General features: G+C 41.2%; 1 protein-coding gene across 1 annotated transcript in view; it reads right to left on the bottom strand.

The window, feature by feature from the left end:
* The window catches only part of LOC119656524, a 151,192-nt gene that overhangs the window by 94,315 nt on the left and 39,198 nt on the right, over positions 1–17,679 (bottom strand). The gene's annotated exons all lie outside the window — the stretch shown is intronic.

The following is a 17,679-nucleotide window of genomic DNA, read 5'->3' on the forward strand; positions in this document are numbered from 1 at the left end:
TTCCAAGCTGCTTGAGGCGCCTCATTTGTAAGAACCTTAGTTAATGGTACACCAAATGTTGCAAGTCCAAAGGATGGAGTAGAACTGGTTACTGGCATAAATCGGCGGGAATTAAAGTGCTACTCCAAGCGGGAAAGTGCATCGGGTTATAGGAATGAGGAAACAAAGAAGCCCAATTACCCGAATAAAGTAATACCTTTATCACATTCGGTAGTAAACTTTGCGAATTTATCAAGTAGCGTTGGAATATACTTCAGAATACAAAGGCTATGATAAGCGGCATCATATTGACGTACGGCAAGGCCTAGCATGAAAGAGGAATGAAGACACCTGGCGAAAAAGTAAGCCAATCAACATAAGTGGATGTGGATGTAATTCGCGTAAGAGAAACCAGGGAACCAGAAAAGACTCAACTCCTAACAGAGTTGAGCAAGTAAGTAGGACGTCTGAAACTGCCAGCGAATCTCACGTAGCCGCCATTTCGAGCAGATGGTGTGTATCCTCCAACGAAGATGTGGAGAAGGGCGGCACCTCACCAGAGATAGTAGGAGGATACGACTGGAGGTTATTATCATCTCCAAAGGAGGAAAGGGGGAAAGTGAAGGCAGACCCAGAACTTATGAAATCACGTCAGCCGCATTAGTGAGTTCCAAAAAGGAGGCCTTATATTGGAGCTGAAAAAATTCAAAGGAAAATTGCAGTGGCATATTTGGGTCAAGGATCAAACGGACCCAGAAGCGCTATGGACTTGCAGAGAAAAAGCTTTCTGGGAAATAATACAACACCCGGCGGAAGGCTTCATTAAAGCGAGGGTGAAAAGTGTTCACGTATACAACTACTATACTCCACTCAATGTCACACTTGATCAGTAAAAGCAAATGCTGATCACTTTGTTTTATATGTCTCTAAGTAGTACGACCATGGAAAAAGCTATCTGAATCAACCTATGGGTGATGGAAGCAGTCCAGTTAATGATTGATTGAACAAAGAAATAGCAAGTTTGCAATAGTAAAAGGAACTGTTTCAAACAGTTGTGCAGCGAATGTGGCAATGAACATTAGACCTTTTCACCAACACCTTCGAAGCATTCCTAAAAAAAGAATAAGTATTCCTTGCCCAGTGGAAAAAACAAAACCTGGTGTTGCATCCCAAACCACCAGAAAATCCAGTATCATATCGAATGGTCTGCCTGCTGTATACAATGAGGAAGATGATGGAGAAGGTAATCTAATGTTACCCATCGTCTGAAGTTTGTCTTAGCGCCAGTATCAGTTTCCACGCGCCCACTCTGCGATGGATGCAATAAGCACAATGATGAGCCTTGCAAAAGTTGCATCGAATTCTGGTGGCTGCTACGCCGTGTTAGCACTGGAAGTAAAAAAACGTATTCAATCCTACCAACTGGGCCGAATTAAAGGCGCATTGGCAGACATAGGTGTTCTTGGATATCTGTCGAGTCTGGTTGAGAGTAACCTCTCAGAGATAACTCTCTGGTAAGGGATAGATAAGGGTCCCAAAAATACGTAGTCACAGTGTGGTTTTCACAGGTCTCGATATTGCACGTTCTGCGAAATGTCATGTGCTGGCTTGTCCTTCCCGTCCTAGAGGAGAATTGTAGGTTTTGCACCCAGAGGATGTGGAGATTTAAGTGTCCGGGACGGTGAGGGTGATAAAGACCTAAGGACCTAGACCAGGTAGACCCTGGTGGATCAGAAAACGGAAACGGTCTTAATAATGAACTATAGAAAGAAAGGCTTCGTCAAAGTGAAAGTCGGTGGATATCTGGTCGTCTCTAAACCAGCTTTCAGTTACCTTGTATCGATAATTGACGTCAAACTGAACTTTAGGATGCACCTAGAGTATATATGTCAAAAAAACAGCAAATACACTGCAGCATTTGCAAGAATGTTTTGGAATGTTGGTGAGTGGAAACACTGTAGGAGAGTGTAGGAGCTTTTAGCCAGACTGGCGCAGCACATTCTACTTTAGGCTTTGCTTGGGTGGGTGGAGACGCTTGAAAACTTCCAAATGTGGAAATGGGAGAATTCGGTTTGCCGGCTGTAGCGTTTTTAGAACCACATCAGATGGGGCAGTATTGGTGCTAACGGGCATGATCCCAGTCGATATTCTGGCGAATGAAATGAGCTTTTCCAGGCAAGGCCTATAAAGGGGCACACAGAACGTAGCAATGTGGTAAGCTCAGAGTATGATCTCTGGCAACGCAGATAGGCGAGTCTTCGAAGGGCCAGTGGACGCACAGGTTCATTCCCAGCTTTAGTATATGGCTTCAAGGGAAAATATCGTAAAACCCCACGGGACACGGCGGTTGCCACAGTCAACATCTGCTCTGCTTTGGACTGGACGATTCGCAGGATTGTCCTGCATGCAGTAGTATATGTTTAACTGTCCAAAATTTGTGATAGATAAAAGAAACGTGAATCAAAAGGAAAAGGAGTGTGAGCCCAGAGAATATTGTTGCGGAAATGCTGAGGTCGAAGGAGAACAGACTTATTGTTTCTTTGACAATTTTAAAAATACAGAGGAAGCTGGTGAACGACCTAAGAAGAAGGAAAGCTGAAAGGACGAGAGTCACGAGTGACTAAAGGCACACTCCCCCCAAGAAGTAATATCTAAATGGTGCTTCCGCGGTCTTGGGGCTAGAGAGTCAGGGGGTGATTTTAAGTCGGTGCGAATCCCATATGCGCTCGCTCTAACTCTGACGTTCGCGCGGCGGAGCTGAACTAGAAGTGCCCTTCTAAGATTGTCCACCATCCTGTATGAATAGAACAAAAAAAAGGAAAATAAACGGGAGCTACTCCTGGAGAAGGAGGACCATATTGTAGCATTGAAGAAGAGCTCCAATCATTAATGGAGTCAATAATACGCATTATGATAGCCTGGGAAAGCGTCCGCTTGGTAAAAATTGCGTCGGTAGTAGTTCACAAAAATGATATTGGAATAGTGGTGGTTCACGGGGACAGATTTGTAATTTACAAGGAAAAAGCATGCAGCTAATTTTGAACAACTCTTGCAAAAAGCCAAGAGTACGACCACTTTTAAATTTAAATTAAAATAAACAAGTTTTTCAGAATTTCGGACTGGAGATCGAATGATTGTCAGGTGGTGGAATCGGGCTACTTGCCAGGACGTGTCATCTGGATCCCATCGCAATAAGTATTTATACTGGCGAAGTACCATAAGAGGATGGCCCTGCCACTTCTCCTCGCCTGAGATGTCAACATACACAACGATATTTGGGAAGCATGCGCCAACAACCGACATGGTGAGTACTTCTTTGAATTTATCCTGAGCAACAGGTTAGAGGTAGGAAACATGCTACCATTCATGGTTAGCACTAAACCTAGTCAAATTGGGGACAGAGATCCAAAAACTCTTCAACCGGACTAAGCAAACTCGGAATTGACAAGCTCCAGGAAATTCTGTGCACGGGCTGAACAAACCCCAGAAGTTTCCGGGCTCAATCAATTTTGGCACCATATCCTCTATTTCCCTGAAAATCTTCCTTTTTCACATTCACCGAGAATGAGGACAGGGTACATCTGCTTTTTAAAACTCATTTCCTGAGGTCCTACTCCACGCCCGAAAAGAAAAGCGGTCTGTTTGAGTCTCCAATAACAGACAAAAGCAGGAAAAAGGAATATTGAAAAATAGCGAAAAGAGGTTTGCTGGAAAGCTAGAGGGTAGTGTAGTGCATAGCACTGAAATCCGTGGAAACGGAAGGTATCTTCTCAGCACTACTTCAGAGGCGCCTAGAAAGGAGCAGTATAGCCTTGACAGACATAGCACGACTATGGAGACGAACAAAGTGCGTCTTTTTTTCAGGAGAAGATAAGAAACCCCTCCTGGAAGAGCAAAATGCTGGAGAACAGTCAAGTACTAGTATCAACAGCACTCGATTTTATCGTCATGATTGGCTATTAGGACCGCAGTAACAAATACTGGAATACCGCAGCGCCGATAATATTGTATTAATCTCTAGGGGTAAATATGTAGGTACCATCCCAAGGTGCATAAGGACTGGGTACCATTCCATAGAAAGCACAAGTTTAATCACTTGAGGACATAGCATAGAAGTTAGATAAGAAACAGAGGTCAAATATGTGATAATTGTGTGATGAAATGTGATAGCCTAAAAGCAATTTTAGAAAACACACATCGGTTAGGTTAGGTATGATAACAACAAAAGTTTTGATGAATTGGTCCACAGAATGGAAGAAATAGGGGCGCACCGCGAAAATAGTGGAATAGATATGTACTACAATAGTCAGGCCAACGATAACATGGCAATGGCCTGCTGCTACTTATTAAATGTTATAGCGAAGAGTCCCTTGCAGCAGAGGGAGCGGGCGCAGGAATTATTTTAGTTCAAGGGGTAAGTACATCAAACAATTTCGTAGACGAGTTTCTCTACTTTAATCTCGAAAGGAACTATAGAGAGCAGAATTTGTGATTTTAGCTGATAGCCATGCGGTTATCAACACACTCCAGTCCAAGTAGTTGAACTCTAAATTAGTATGGGAATAACTAAATATCGGATACATATCAGAAGAAGAGGCAGCCAGGAAAGAAGAAGAACCCTCCTGCAGAGCCTTTCTGTAAAATTGGGAAGGGGTTTAGTGCTATTGTACTAAAGAAAGTAGGTAGCTATGAATCTGTGACCTCTCTTAGGTGCCCAATTAGTGCTATAAACTCCACAGGCCATCTTTGATCCTGTGGTATAATCTTGAGAAAGGCACAGAAGGCTATACAAGGCTGCTTAACCCTAAATTCCATATTAGATTCCAATTTAACTTATGATCGAGCATCACACTCAAATACTTTACATTGAAGGAAAATGACACGGGAAGTGCTTTTTATATCATATCACGCAACCACTTTCCGCTCCTGTCAAATATTCATAAAAATTCTTCCATCAGTATCCGATTTCTACGGATTTGCCTATGAGGTAGCAGCGGTCAGATTTAGGGAAAGGCAACCTCTCCATGATAGTGCTTAAGTGGATGTCCACGACACGCTCTAGCGTCTTCGTTATGAAGTGGGAGAAGTTAATTGGCTGAGAGTCCTTCGCGAGCTTGTAACGCTCTTGGTTTGAAAATCACCTGTACGTCTCCAGCAGTGTGGTATATCCAAAAAAATATATCCGATAAATCACTACAACCCACATCACAACCCTTTCTTACCATTTTTGGGACATGACTGACGATATACCGTCTATTCCTGGGGATTTCTATACAGAAAAACTGTTTATAGCGCAGTCGATTTTACCCTCGGTGAGGGCTGATTCGATCATCTCACCCAACTGGAACCGCATAACCTCGAAGCAAGGTAACCAAGAATTCAATTCAACTTCAAATAGGATTATTTAACCCCACTATGAGCAGTCAATCGTTTACTTGGGTCGTAGCGATGGCTGAGTTAGTCAAACGTCGGCCTCTCTACGTAATTGCTTCAGGTTCGAATTCTGGTCTATTATGGAAATTCGCATCCCTTTTTGTGTTTATGTCGTCGCTGAAGACTATTCGGTTGCACAGCATTGAGTGTTACGTTACTGGACGGTCGCAAAAACTTCCGACCGAACAGTGAAACTTTTTTAATGAAAGGAGTGGAAAAACTAGTAAATCGATTCATAAGGGATACATGTATTTCCAAGTGGCCACTGAAAGACAAATTCACGGGGACAATACTACATGAGCTCGCAGCAAAAAATGAGAAAGTTTTGCCCGAAAAAGAATAAGCGTTAGGTGGATTAATTGACATCGAATGTGCCTTCAATTATGTTTCTTTCGCGGCGATCTTTAACGCGGCAAGACAACATAGAAGCGATCCGCTGTTACTCAGTTGGGTATATCATAAGACATACTATTATAGCTGAAATAAGTCTATCAAGGCAAGATGTTCTAGGAGCTACCCACCGGGAGGGTTTCTCTTTCCTCCGTTATGGCTCATGGAGGGCACAAAGATCTTCACACTAACATTTGCGTTTATGGCGATCTAACCACAATATACACTGGCAAGAGTATAATTCTGTGTAATCCACAGTTGGTGCCTCCATAATGGACTGATGGTGAAAACTCGGAAGAGTTATGTTCATGAGGAACGTTAGGTTGATCAGCTATACGCTACCTATCTCATCAGGGACTGAAATCAAGTAGGTACAAAGAGACCAAGTTAACGCGATAGCACCATATCCAGGAACAATATCAGAAATTTTTCAGATTGTTCTGGTGCTGTAAGACTGTTATAAGTAAAGTCTGGGGATTTTCTCTCTCTCTTCATTCATTATATACATCCATAACAAAGCTCATTTTGATGTAGGCATAGATCGGCCGAGACTGACTGACTTTGCTAACAGCAGGAATCTTCCGGCGCAAATTTAAATGCCTGGTTCCCTAGATAATACCGGAGCAATGAATATTATGAGGAGGACTGCGGCAGTCGAAGTTATCCTAAATCTACTTCCATATATTTGAAGATGAACTGGAAAACAGCTAACAACGCCTAAGAACTTGATACTACTAGTGCTTGGAAAGGCGGTAATATGTCCATCTAGAAAGTCCTTTGGTAACCATCAGGTGTCTCTGATGGCCGCCGATGATATGGTTTCCAAGATTTGTCGCTGAGAAGGCACATCCTGCTGTAATTATTAAAAGAGAAGAATGATCTATAAATGGCTATGAAACTTTAGGGATTAAAGGCGTAATAATCTCCATCGATGGTCAGTCATATAAGACGGGTCAGCCCCAGGGTTGTTCTCGAGAGATCCCATTATGGAACTGGCTCGACTTCTCGAACAAATTATAACCATATTGGTGGCGGAGATATATGCTATTCATTCTTAACAGAGGAATATTTGCGATACAAATGTCGGGGTAAAATCATTCGAATTTATTCCGACAGTAAGGTATTATCAGCACTAAACAACAATGAAATGCCCAGCCAGTCGGTGTGGAAGTGCCACCAATTGCTGTTTAATCTTGGCTGACTGAACGAAACAATCCTAATGTAGACGTCAGGACACTGGAACATCACTGGTAATGAGAAATCCGACAGACTGGCTGGGGACGGGTCTGTTTCTGCAATGGTGGAGACAGAGTCAGCGTCTGGCATGCGGCCATCCACTATCAAGCCTACTCTGAAGGGTAAATTTGCAAGAATTTACGCAACCAGATGGGGAAACTTGAACCTTTAGAAACTTAAGCCTCTAAAACGGAATTTTTGTTGTCCTTCAGGAAATGGAACATGAAAGCCCTAGTTTTTAACAGGATTTTCTCTTAAAACTACTACATGGAAAAAATTGGGATGGTGGTCCCGGCTATATGCAACCAATGTAAAGAGGAAGAGGAGGCGGCGCTGCACTTCATATGCAGGTGTTCGGCCTCCTCTGATCTCGGACGAAGATACCTTAGTAAAGTTTTCTTCAATAATTGCAGAATGTTCTTAGATTTACAAAAGTCCAGCAATGCCGCATTCGGGATTACATCAAATAAGCGATCTCTGGGGATAGTACAATGGACCCAATAACAGGCCTGATTGCGTGGAATTGGGCTATTCCACTAACCTAAACTATTGGAATTATTGGAACCTAATTACAACTAGGAGAAAAATACAATTAGATACTCTGTGGATGCCCTAAACTCCACAAAGGAGTAAACTGAAGACATACTCGTGTACCTGTTGCTCGCTGACAAATGCAATGGTATATTCTACTGAGTCGTCTAGGTATTTCTCGTAGCGCTTTTAGCCGCACCCCAATCGATCTATCCAAAATACTTTCCAACAGGCCGGGATATCCGATTGAAGACCGAACCGATCTTTCTACTAGCTTACAACCAGCGCATGTAATAAACATTCCCAAGCAAGATCAATGTAATTACTCTATCTAGAGGTCAATGGGAAAAATACCCGAGCCTGAAACAACCATAATTTGACAAAAAAGTCAATTGCGATAGTGCAAATCCGTTTGAATTCAGCTTCAATTTCGAAATAATCGTTGCGGAAAATTCAATTTTCTTTTGGCTACTCCAGGCAACTGGTTGCTTACCTACCGCCAAGTCTGTATGCACCTTTGCAATTCACGTTCAATTGCACATTTTCAATTACACATTTCTATAGCAACAAATCGCTCAAATCGAATAGTCGACAAGATTATGATCATCAGCGAAAAATAGACGAAACGCCCAGACTTCAAATAACGCCATTAGCTCGCAGCATGCCACCTCCGACTCGGTTATCTTGGCTACGAGGAAAAACAAGATGCGTTTTTGCGGTTGCCAGGGAAAGTGTTTTCTTAATAACAGCTAATTATTTATCCAATACATCATGATGATTTGCAAAATGAAAATCTGCTGTTGTCTGCGGAGTTGTATCTAGAAAAGTAAAATTACAAAGCGAAATTTTATGAGTTTTTCAGTTGCCGAAGTTGAAGTATCAGAGGGAAGCAGTTAGTATGTGGAAAGTGAAAATTCGAATTGTTGATTGCACTCGAACGTGATAACGGTGCAACCGTTAATTAAAATTGGCAGGCGGAATGTACGTATCTAAACTTGCATAATGCAACAAGGAAAAGACAATTTTATACCAGATCCTTTTGAATCCGTTTTAAACTAATCAATGGACCAGAACGCAAGAATTCGAAAACTGAATCCTCCGATATGTTGGGCCTATAATTACTCCATCAATCGCAGAAGTATCAACTGCATATTTAGATCTTCATCGTACTACCCTCGTCTTCTTAATGTCTGGGTTAGCTCAGCATTCGCATCACTTAAAAGTTCGTTGACTCCTCTCTTCGCAATGAGTGCTGCTTGGCGGCTACAGTAGGTAATTTCTAAAGAGGAAGTGGTGAGATTTGGATACCTCAATTAATTTTAAATGAGTTTGTATTGTATTGTCATTGATTTCCTTCAGCTAATGGCAATATATTTTCTGAATGTGAAATGCCTTTAAGGTGAGCTCTTTATCTAATGCCTGAATTCTAGATGCAGAGTAATAATGCCAACTTATAAGTACAGCATATCATAATCAATGGTGGTATCCGCAACTTTGTGACCTCATTTTAGATAAAAAATACCTTTGGCTACTATGGGAAACAATCAAAGATAAAGTAAACCTCACAAGCGCCTTCAATTTGGGGTACAGCGGTCTATTATTATTAACAAACAAAAGAGAATTTCAACAACGACAGCTTTGCGCCACTCAACAGAAGTGTTTATGAACAATCTATCTACAAGAAATATACACTTCAATGGACAAAGATTGCATTTTCCAATCAAAGCAGTTGAGTTTGCAGAGGTAGGCGCGTAATATTTGGTAACGAACTTCATTATTTGGCTGAATGGAGAAGAACCGCGACAAAAACCATTTGTGCATTATTGCTGATCACACTTGATGATGTTATGTCATAACATTGACGAGGTAACTACTGCAGCTTTGGTAGTTGAAGGCTTTCCAGATGAGAAGATGTTAAACGAACTAATAATGAATCAGTGCTAGCCAAGTGCAATTCTAAAATTTGAGAGCCTGATTTTTTTCGAATGCTATAGCTCATAACGAGGCTATAAGTGCTGTCGGCGGAATTTGCACTTTGATAAAATGGTTGCTATTATAGTTACGAAATATTTGGGTCTTGCTCGTTAAGCACCGTGTAGTGCTTATAATAACTATTGCAACATCAAAGATGTTAGGGAGGATTAACTGGCGATCAGCGCTGGAGGCAAGAATTGGACACTCCACAGAGGAACAACTTTTCCTTAGGACATGTAGTGTTATGGAAAAATGCCGTCTTAGTCACATTCTGACTTGGAAGAAACGAGGAAGATCAGAATGAAATTTACAAACAATAGTTATGCACTGAGGCCTTTGGCCAGTGGCGAAAGCCATAAAAAAATAAACACTTATTTATTTATTTACGGTCATTTTCTCAGGAGCAAGAAATTGATTCTGTTTTTGGAATCTATGAAGCGAAAATCCTAGAAGAACCAAGCAAATAGTTATTTTAAAGATAGTAGCATCAACATTCCCGGGACTAGGGAATAGAAATATTGTTCGTTATCAACGAAAGTATTATATTTTGAAACTTTATCGCTATCTAAATGTCAATAACGCCTCGTATAACACTGACCTCAGGGCAACGACGTTCGCTATCAAAAAACGGACTATCATTGGTTTCTGGAATGAGCACGTTCTTCGATAACGATAGCGAGCGTCTTCAGAATGCTATAATAATGCGATACAGGCTGGACATTTTGGGCCTGATCGAAGTAAGATGGTTAAAATCTATAGGGTACTACTTTCCCTCTTGCGACAATGTGCTTTTGTACTCTGGAAAACCAGTCCAACGTCGTGTTGCTTTTGATGGTTACCGCAAGGTGCGCTCTCTTGACCAGGGAGCCGGTTTCTGATTGTAAGATTCGGGTCCAGGTTAGGGAGAGTCACGATTGTACAGTGCTATGCACTAACGGAGACTTTCGATATAGTCGAGAAGGATGCTTTCTACAAGCAATGACACGCAGTTCACGGGATTGTTCCTAAAGATGACATTGTGATCGTGATGGGTGATCTGAATACCAAAGTGGCTCGAATAACAACTTCCTGGAACTTGTGATGGGTAAACACGGTCTTAGCGACCATAATGATAATAGTGGGAATTTTGTGTCCTGGTCATTGGTGTAACTTGTATCCGTGCAAACCATGACATAAGGCCAGTTGGGTTTCAACTGACCGACAGTAAGAGCAATCAGACTCACAACTTTGTGATCAAAAGTAAATTTAGAGGTTGTTTTCTGGATGTGCGAAACAAGAGAGGCATTGACATCGGCCTTAAAAGGGATCAAAATCTGATGGTGGCTTAACTTTTCTTGCGCGGGATTGGACGACTCCGAACCTCTAAGTTCAACATCGACCACTTGTATAATCCAGCTGTTGCTCGACAGAGGACAGCAGATACACTGAGTAACTCAGCTAGGAATATTAATGAGCATTGAGCAGTCATCAAAAATGCTCTTTTCTTTGTATGCCCGCAGTGCGTCAACCACGCCTCGATGGGGCGTCATAAGACCTGGCTGAGTGTGGAATTATGGTAGCGGATCGGCAGAAATTGAAGGCTCTATTAAGCGTTGTGAGTGATAGTGTAGTATTAGGACATATCAAAGAACCCATAGGAAGTGGGAGAGTGTGCTGGTTTCCACTCCGGATCCTGCTGCATTGACCACATCAACATGTTGCGAATTATTTTGGAACAGTGTCCCGCAGTTAGGTCTTCGCTTCACCTTCATCGCAGTTTTGGCAGCGTTGTTCCATGAAACTATAGTTGCACCGCGTAAAGACTGCCCAAGAAAGATATAAAAATGCCATTAATCAAATATTTCGACGGCACAGGTTCGAAAATATATTTTTGGCGGTTTCCGTGAAGTAATACCAGATTTTGCTGCATGTGATGTGGATGATCCTGAGGATCCTGAAAGCAGCACTGATTCGGTGGCTCACGAGGGACGAAAACGTTTTCGAAATCTGTGGCTTTTGAAGCTAGAGGCCTGATATGATAGCGAAAAATGTTGTGAGCTAAATCAAGGTAAAATTTCAGAGGATTTTGAGGTCGAAAGCAGAGTCCACCAATGTTGCATTTTGTCTTTACGTTATCGGTGAGTTTCTTCATGCTGACTTGTCCGGAGGACGTTGAATAATTCATAGACTATGACATCCTTCCTCAAACGGCTCGATTACACTGATGATATCTCTTTGCTTTTTCACCAGATGATGGGCCTTGTCACATAGCTCTGGATTTGGAGTGAGATTCGGGTAGAGTTGAATGGAAGGTTAACACCAACAAAGCCAACATTCTTAGTCTGTCGTCATGCAAATGTTCAATCTAGCGTTCTAGAGAAACTGGCCGGAAGCCCTATTAAACAAATTTACAAGATGGCTTAAATATCGGAAATACATAGTTCTCACATATCTAATGCAACACCTCTGAAGACGAAGGGTGACATTCGGTATTCCTATCCTAAAGCTGAACTATCAAACGGACTTTCCCTTAACAGAATAATAATCAAACGGACTTCAGATCTTCACCTTACTTATTCTTCATCGATTTCGTGGAAGCTTTCGACGTCGTGAACTGGGAGTGCATCTTGGATGCTCTACGCAGGAGGGACATTCCCAACACACAAATTGCTATTACCAGCCACATATGATGGTGCAAAATTCACAGGCAACATCCAGATAAAATCTCAAAGGAATTCGAAATCTAAAAGTGAGTTCTGTTGAGGTGCATTTTGTCACCGATAGTTCTTGAGTTGGCTGGCGGTCGTAGAGGGGTTTAATGGACGATGTGAGTTGTCTGCAGACCTCCAGACTCCTAATGAAGTCCAGGTCGTAGCTCAGCCCCCTCAGTCGCTTAACAATGTTTACTAAGTGAAGGGCATCCTTCACCAGAAGATCATTATTGACTGAATACTGTACCAACTGCCAAAACATCGCGCACATTGTTCAGAACTATTTGATAGTACATAGGTGCGTTATGTGTAAAAAAAATTATTTTCGTGGATGAATCGCCAAGACCCACCAGCCTGCTACAACTGCGATCAAATGAGATATCCCGCCAGCTACCAGCAGCACCAGCATATGAGGACATGGTTGCCAGAAATGAAGCTGGCATTATGGGAAAAATTAGCACAAAATAAGCAATTAGTGACACAAGCATCATCAAATTTAGTTAAACGGGGTGTCTCTTACGCCGAAACGTTAGAGGATGTTTTCCTAAAATAACAACCCAACATATTCCTACCCCTATCCATAACGCTTTTCAAAATTTGGTTGAAGCTCTCATTCCAGCCCATAATAATGAACAACGAAAGTTTGCTGCTATAAAACTTTTTTTTTAATTTTGCTACTAAAATGTTGTTATATTCAATTCCGATAGCCAGCCCACTTATTCCGCTGTTACGGCAAAAGCTAAAATCCCTGATAAGAGGCAAGAAGACATAACAGACTCAGCCCGCGATGGAGCGATGGCGTAGTCAATGACGCCAAACAGTTTTTAGGAATATTGAATTGATGGACCTCGGCGCAAAACCCGGAAGTCTGGAATTCATTACTAAAGTGTGCACCGAGTCCATAAATTCGATATCCCTAGAAGCTGTCTGTCGTCCTGGCCTTCACCATCGATCCACCTCAGGCATGGTCTGTCTCGTCTTCTTTTTCCACCGTAGATATCGCCCTTATAGAATTTTCAGGCTGGATTATAATCACCCATACGAATTAAATGACATAATCATGGCAACTTATTCGGACGGATTGGATTCTCAACCAGATGGTTGTGCTATCGCTCATAAATTTCGTCGCTAGGTAGGCCACGGAATCGTCCATTGACATATAGGGCGCCAAAAACTCTTGGGAGGATTCTTCACCTGTACGTGACAAAGAGTTCGAAATTTTTCTTGTTGAGAACCCAAGCCTCCAAGGAATACATGAGGTCTGATAAAATCATTGTCTTGTACAGTAAGAGCTTTGGTCCTACGTTAAGACGTTTCGAGGGAAACAATTTTTGTAAGTTGAAATAGGCTCTGTTGGCTGCCGATAACCGTGCGCGGTTGTAGTCTCCTATCTTCATTATTCTCAATTGACCAGTGCTATTCGATGTTGTTGCTTCTTTGTTCTTTGGTGCTGACGGTTCCACCATATATTCCGTCTTGCTTTCATTAATATGCAGCCCAAGATCACGGACCAATTGCCGACTATTTTATCTGGATGAAGGTAGATTGTACATCTCCGGCCGTTCTTCCCATGATGTCAGTATTGTCAGCATAGGCTATGCTATCGTAAGCGGCATAGAAGTCGATGAGAAGATGATACAATTGATGGTCGCATCTCAACAGTTTTTTCATCACTTGCCGCAGAGAGAAAATCTTATCTGTTGCTGATTTGTCTTGAATGAAGGCTCTTTGATATGGGCTAATGATGTTCTGGGCGTATGGAGTTATCCGGTCTAGCAAGACAGCGGAAAATATCTTATAGATGGTACTCAGCAAAGTGATAATTGCCGCACTGCATGATATCTCCCTTTTTATATAGGAGACAGATAATGCCTTATTGCCAATCGTCAGCTATTAATTCGCTATCCCACACCTTGAACATCAGATATAGTTGATCGCCTCCTTATTTAACCAGTTCGGCTGCAATTCCATTTCTCTCTAATGTGTGTTTTTGAAGCCTCTATTATGACTGGTTTCAGTGGTCACGGCTCATCTGATCATCAAATGCGATTCGCAGTGGTATTATTATTCAAGCTCAGAGCACCATGCCAACGAGATAGTGGTGCGAGTCCACATTGGCCCCCTATTTGTTCTGACATTCATCAAGACTGCTAGCTGCTCGATTTCGATCAGCAAGCAGGTCTGTAAACGGGCCCCGTTCCAACTTGGCTATTAAAATCTGCAAGTATGACTTTGATATCATACATGGGGCAGGCTTTGCCTCGTAACCATTTTCCAACTCTGCAGTCTCCTCTGTGCCTCATTAAGAAGCTTGTGTTTCGAAATTTGTCTAGTAAGCGCAGAATGCATAGCCATTCGCGTTCGTTTCCAGAACTAATAACAACAAGCTTCATTATTGGACTGATTAGGAAACCTACTCCGAGTACATGGTTTACCGGATGCCAACTGTAATATATAGTGCAATAGCTCTTCTCCAGGAAGCCGATATCTGTCCAGCGCATCTTCTGCAAAGCTGTTACATCAGCCAGGGAGATAAAAGAGGGTATCTGTTCGCTCGCTTGGCAGCTCCTTTTCTGTACAGCGGGCGCACGTTCCATAACAAAAATTCTCAAATCGTTTGTCCGTTTACGGACGTGGAGGACCAGTTGGTGATTAAGGAAGAACTCTCAATGACCGTTACGTGGAGGTGATGATAGGGTTTGGTAGTAGAGCTGTTGGTGTTGGTTCAACAGGCGCTCCCTAGGTTCTATGTTCCCTCGTGTGTACCAGACCACGTTTTGACCGGCATCGATAGAAATGATATTAGATATAACTAAATATAAATTTTATCAATATTGTAGGGACTGTCTGTTACTGTCTATAAATAAAATACAAATCAAACTTTCCGATTCTAAAAATCAAATCTACAAATTTGAATACCAGTAGGGGCGCTAATGCAAACATATGTACATATAGGAGAGAGATCAACTAGTCTGTTTGTCCCCACATTCGCGTCCAAGTAGGCATTTTCCTGATTATAATGTATTTGATTTTTGCACATTTTAACATATATCTTACGCATTTTTAACAACGATATGAAAGTGAAATTTGCTTAAAGTTACCGTTTGCAAATATGTCCCTAATCATAATTTACATAAATATTTGAGGTATTTTTAAGGTTTTGTGTGAAACAAAACCTTATTAGAATCGAGACGGTGTCTGTCTGTCCGTCTGTCCGTCTGTCTGTCTGTCTGTCTGTCTGTCTGTCTGTCTGTCTGTCTGTCTGTCTGTCACACCCGATTTATTCGGAAACGGCTAGACCGATTGTCACGAAAATTGGTGAGAGTATGTAATCTGGTGATCCCTTTACATGCAGTAAGTGGCGCCATCTTGTGTTAAGTTTAAGGGGGGCTCCCCGTACATGTGAATGGAGGGTGCAAATTTTTTTTTCACAGAATGTAGCCATGTAGGGTATCAAATGAAAGGTCTCAATTAGTACTTTTCGAATCTGGTTCAATATTTGATATTAGATGAAACATGGGGGAATGAGGGTTCAAAATATGACCCACAAAAAGTGTAACAGGTCTCGTTCTCAGAACCTATCCAACCGAAAAATCTGAAAAAAATCACAGTGGTGCATCTCTACGAAATCTAGGCCTCAAAATATATCCGGTTCCGATATCTGCACAAATAAAGTTAATAATAGTATATTTCCACATTTTAGAAATTTACCCGGCACCCCCCCTTATGTTCATCCCAGAAGTACAAAATTTGGCATGTGTGTAATCAAGAATATAATGCACAGTTTGATTAAGTTTGAAGAAAATCCAACTCTTATTAACAAAGTTATAGGGGGTGAAACTTTACAATTTTTTGTGAATTTCGTGCACTCTAGAACCTGCATGACGTCATCATCACAGAACAATTCGTCAATACCACAACGAAATGAATTCTTATGAATTGAGTCGCAGCCAATTATTTTGTTTTAGTTTTTTAGTTGGTTGTCAACCAGACATGTGTGTATGTAGGTATATAATATATGCGTGCTAATGAACTTTGCGGGTAGTGCCTAATTCAAATAGATATAAGTAAATCGGAAATATGGGTACGATAAATTTAGATACGTGCATATATGTGTACAGTAGGTAATAGGCAGTTTGTTTGTTTAGGGTGAGCGTGATATCTATGGCTCTAATATGTACGTTTGTCTCGTAGTTTGGAAAAATATGATGGATTATGTTGGATTTGTAACTATATACGGACAGAAAAATGTGCGTCTCTTACATAAGATGAACACAAAACCTTTATACTCGAAGCGCGAGCTTCCGGTATTCCGACTTGTTTTTACTGTAAAAGTATCGTGAATAGGTACTGAGTTAAGTGAAGACTGGTTGGAATTTGAAAATTTGAATAGATGGTATAGTTCGTTACAATAAAAAGATGACTGACTTTCTTTTTTTCCTAAAGAGAGTGAGTTAGCTTTGCATACGCATACATAAGACTGTCTATACCAACCTCAATTTCAACAGATGCATATATTCCACCATTAACATTCAATGAACTGCGATTTCAGTTCAAATAACAAATGGGATCCATCATCATCAAGTTTTTTTCTTTAAATAAATTTCTCCCACTCGGAAAGACAAGCTCCCAAGCCGTCAACTTCTGAAGGCGCGCCGACGAGTCTACTTAACAAAACGTAGAATATTCACGCAAATAGCGACCACCGACTAATCAATCTCCTTTGCCAGAAACAATGAATCACCGAAATAGAAAATATCCGCGTTCATATTTTAGTCCAAATTGATCAAATTAATATAAACATTAGCATCTGAGAAATGATAAGACCACTTAATCGAAAGTCAACACCAAAAACAGCGGAACGGCCAACCTCATTTTACTTAATTCATGTGCGCAAATGGAGAGATTCAATGTCAGCAATATCCGAAAGCAGAAGTGAAATTTTGCTAATTTTAAGAATATGTTAAAGATACATTTATCATCTCCGAATTTTCGTAAACTCGAGGCATTTAAATTCGGTTTACGTAGGGTAAATGGCACTACGATTTCTCAAAAACTGAATGAGGATGACACGGGACCATTCTTAAGGTGAACCGCATTCGATGGTATAGACCGTTGCATACAAAATGTGTACACATTTAATTTAATTCAATTTACTAAGATAAATCGTGGTCGTTACGCTGTGAGGGTTTGGGATATGGGTGGCATTAACACTTTAACTGCCGTAGATTTAATCTTATTTATAAGTGCAGCTTTCAGTGGAAGATTATGTGAGAAATATTGATATTATTTTTTTTCTGCCGGTCATCCTGAATAAGAGATGCATTTACAACTATTGCGATATCAGATAAAATAGGATTATAAATTCAGACAGTGATTGTCGTAACAAACTATAAACAACTCTATAATTACAAATAAATTCAAGAACCTTGCGGGAGAACATTTT

This window comes from Hermetia illucens, chromosome 5 (assembly GCF_905115235.1).
Source record: "Hermetia illucens chromosome 5, iHerIll2.2.curated.20191125, whole genome shotgun sequence".
Classification (NCBI taxonomy): Eukaryota; Metazoa; Arthropoda; class Insecta; order Diptera; family Stratiomyidae; genus Hermetia; species Hermetia illucens.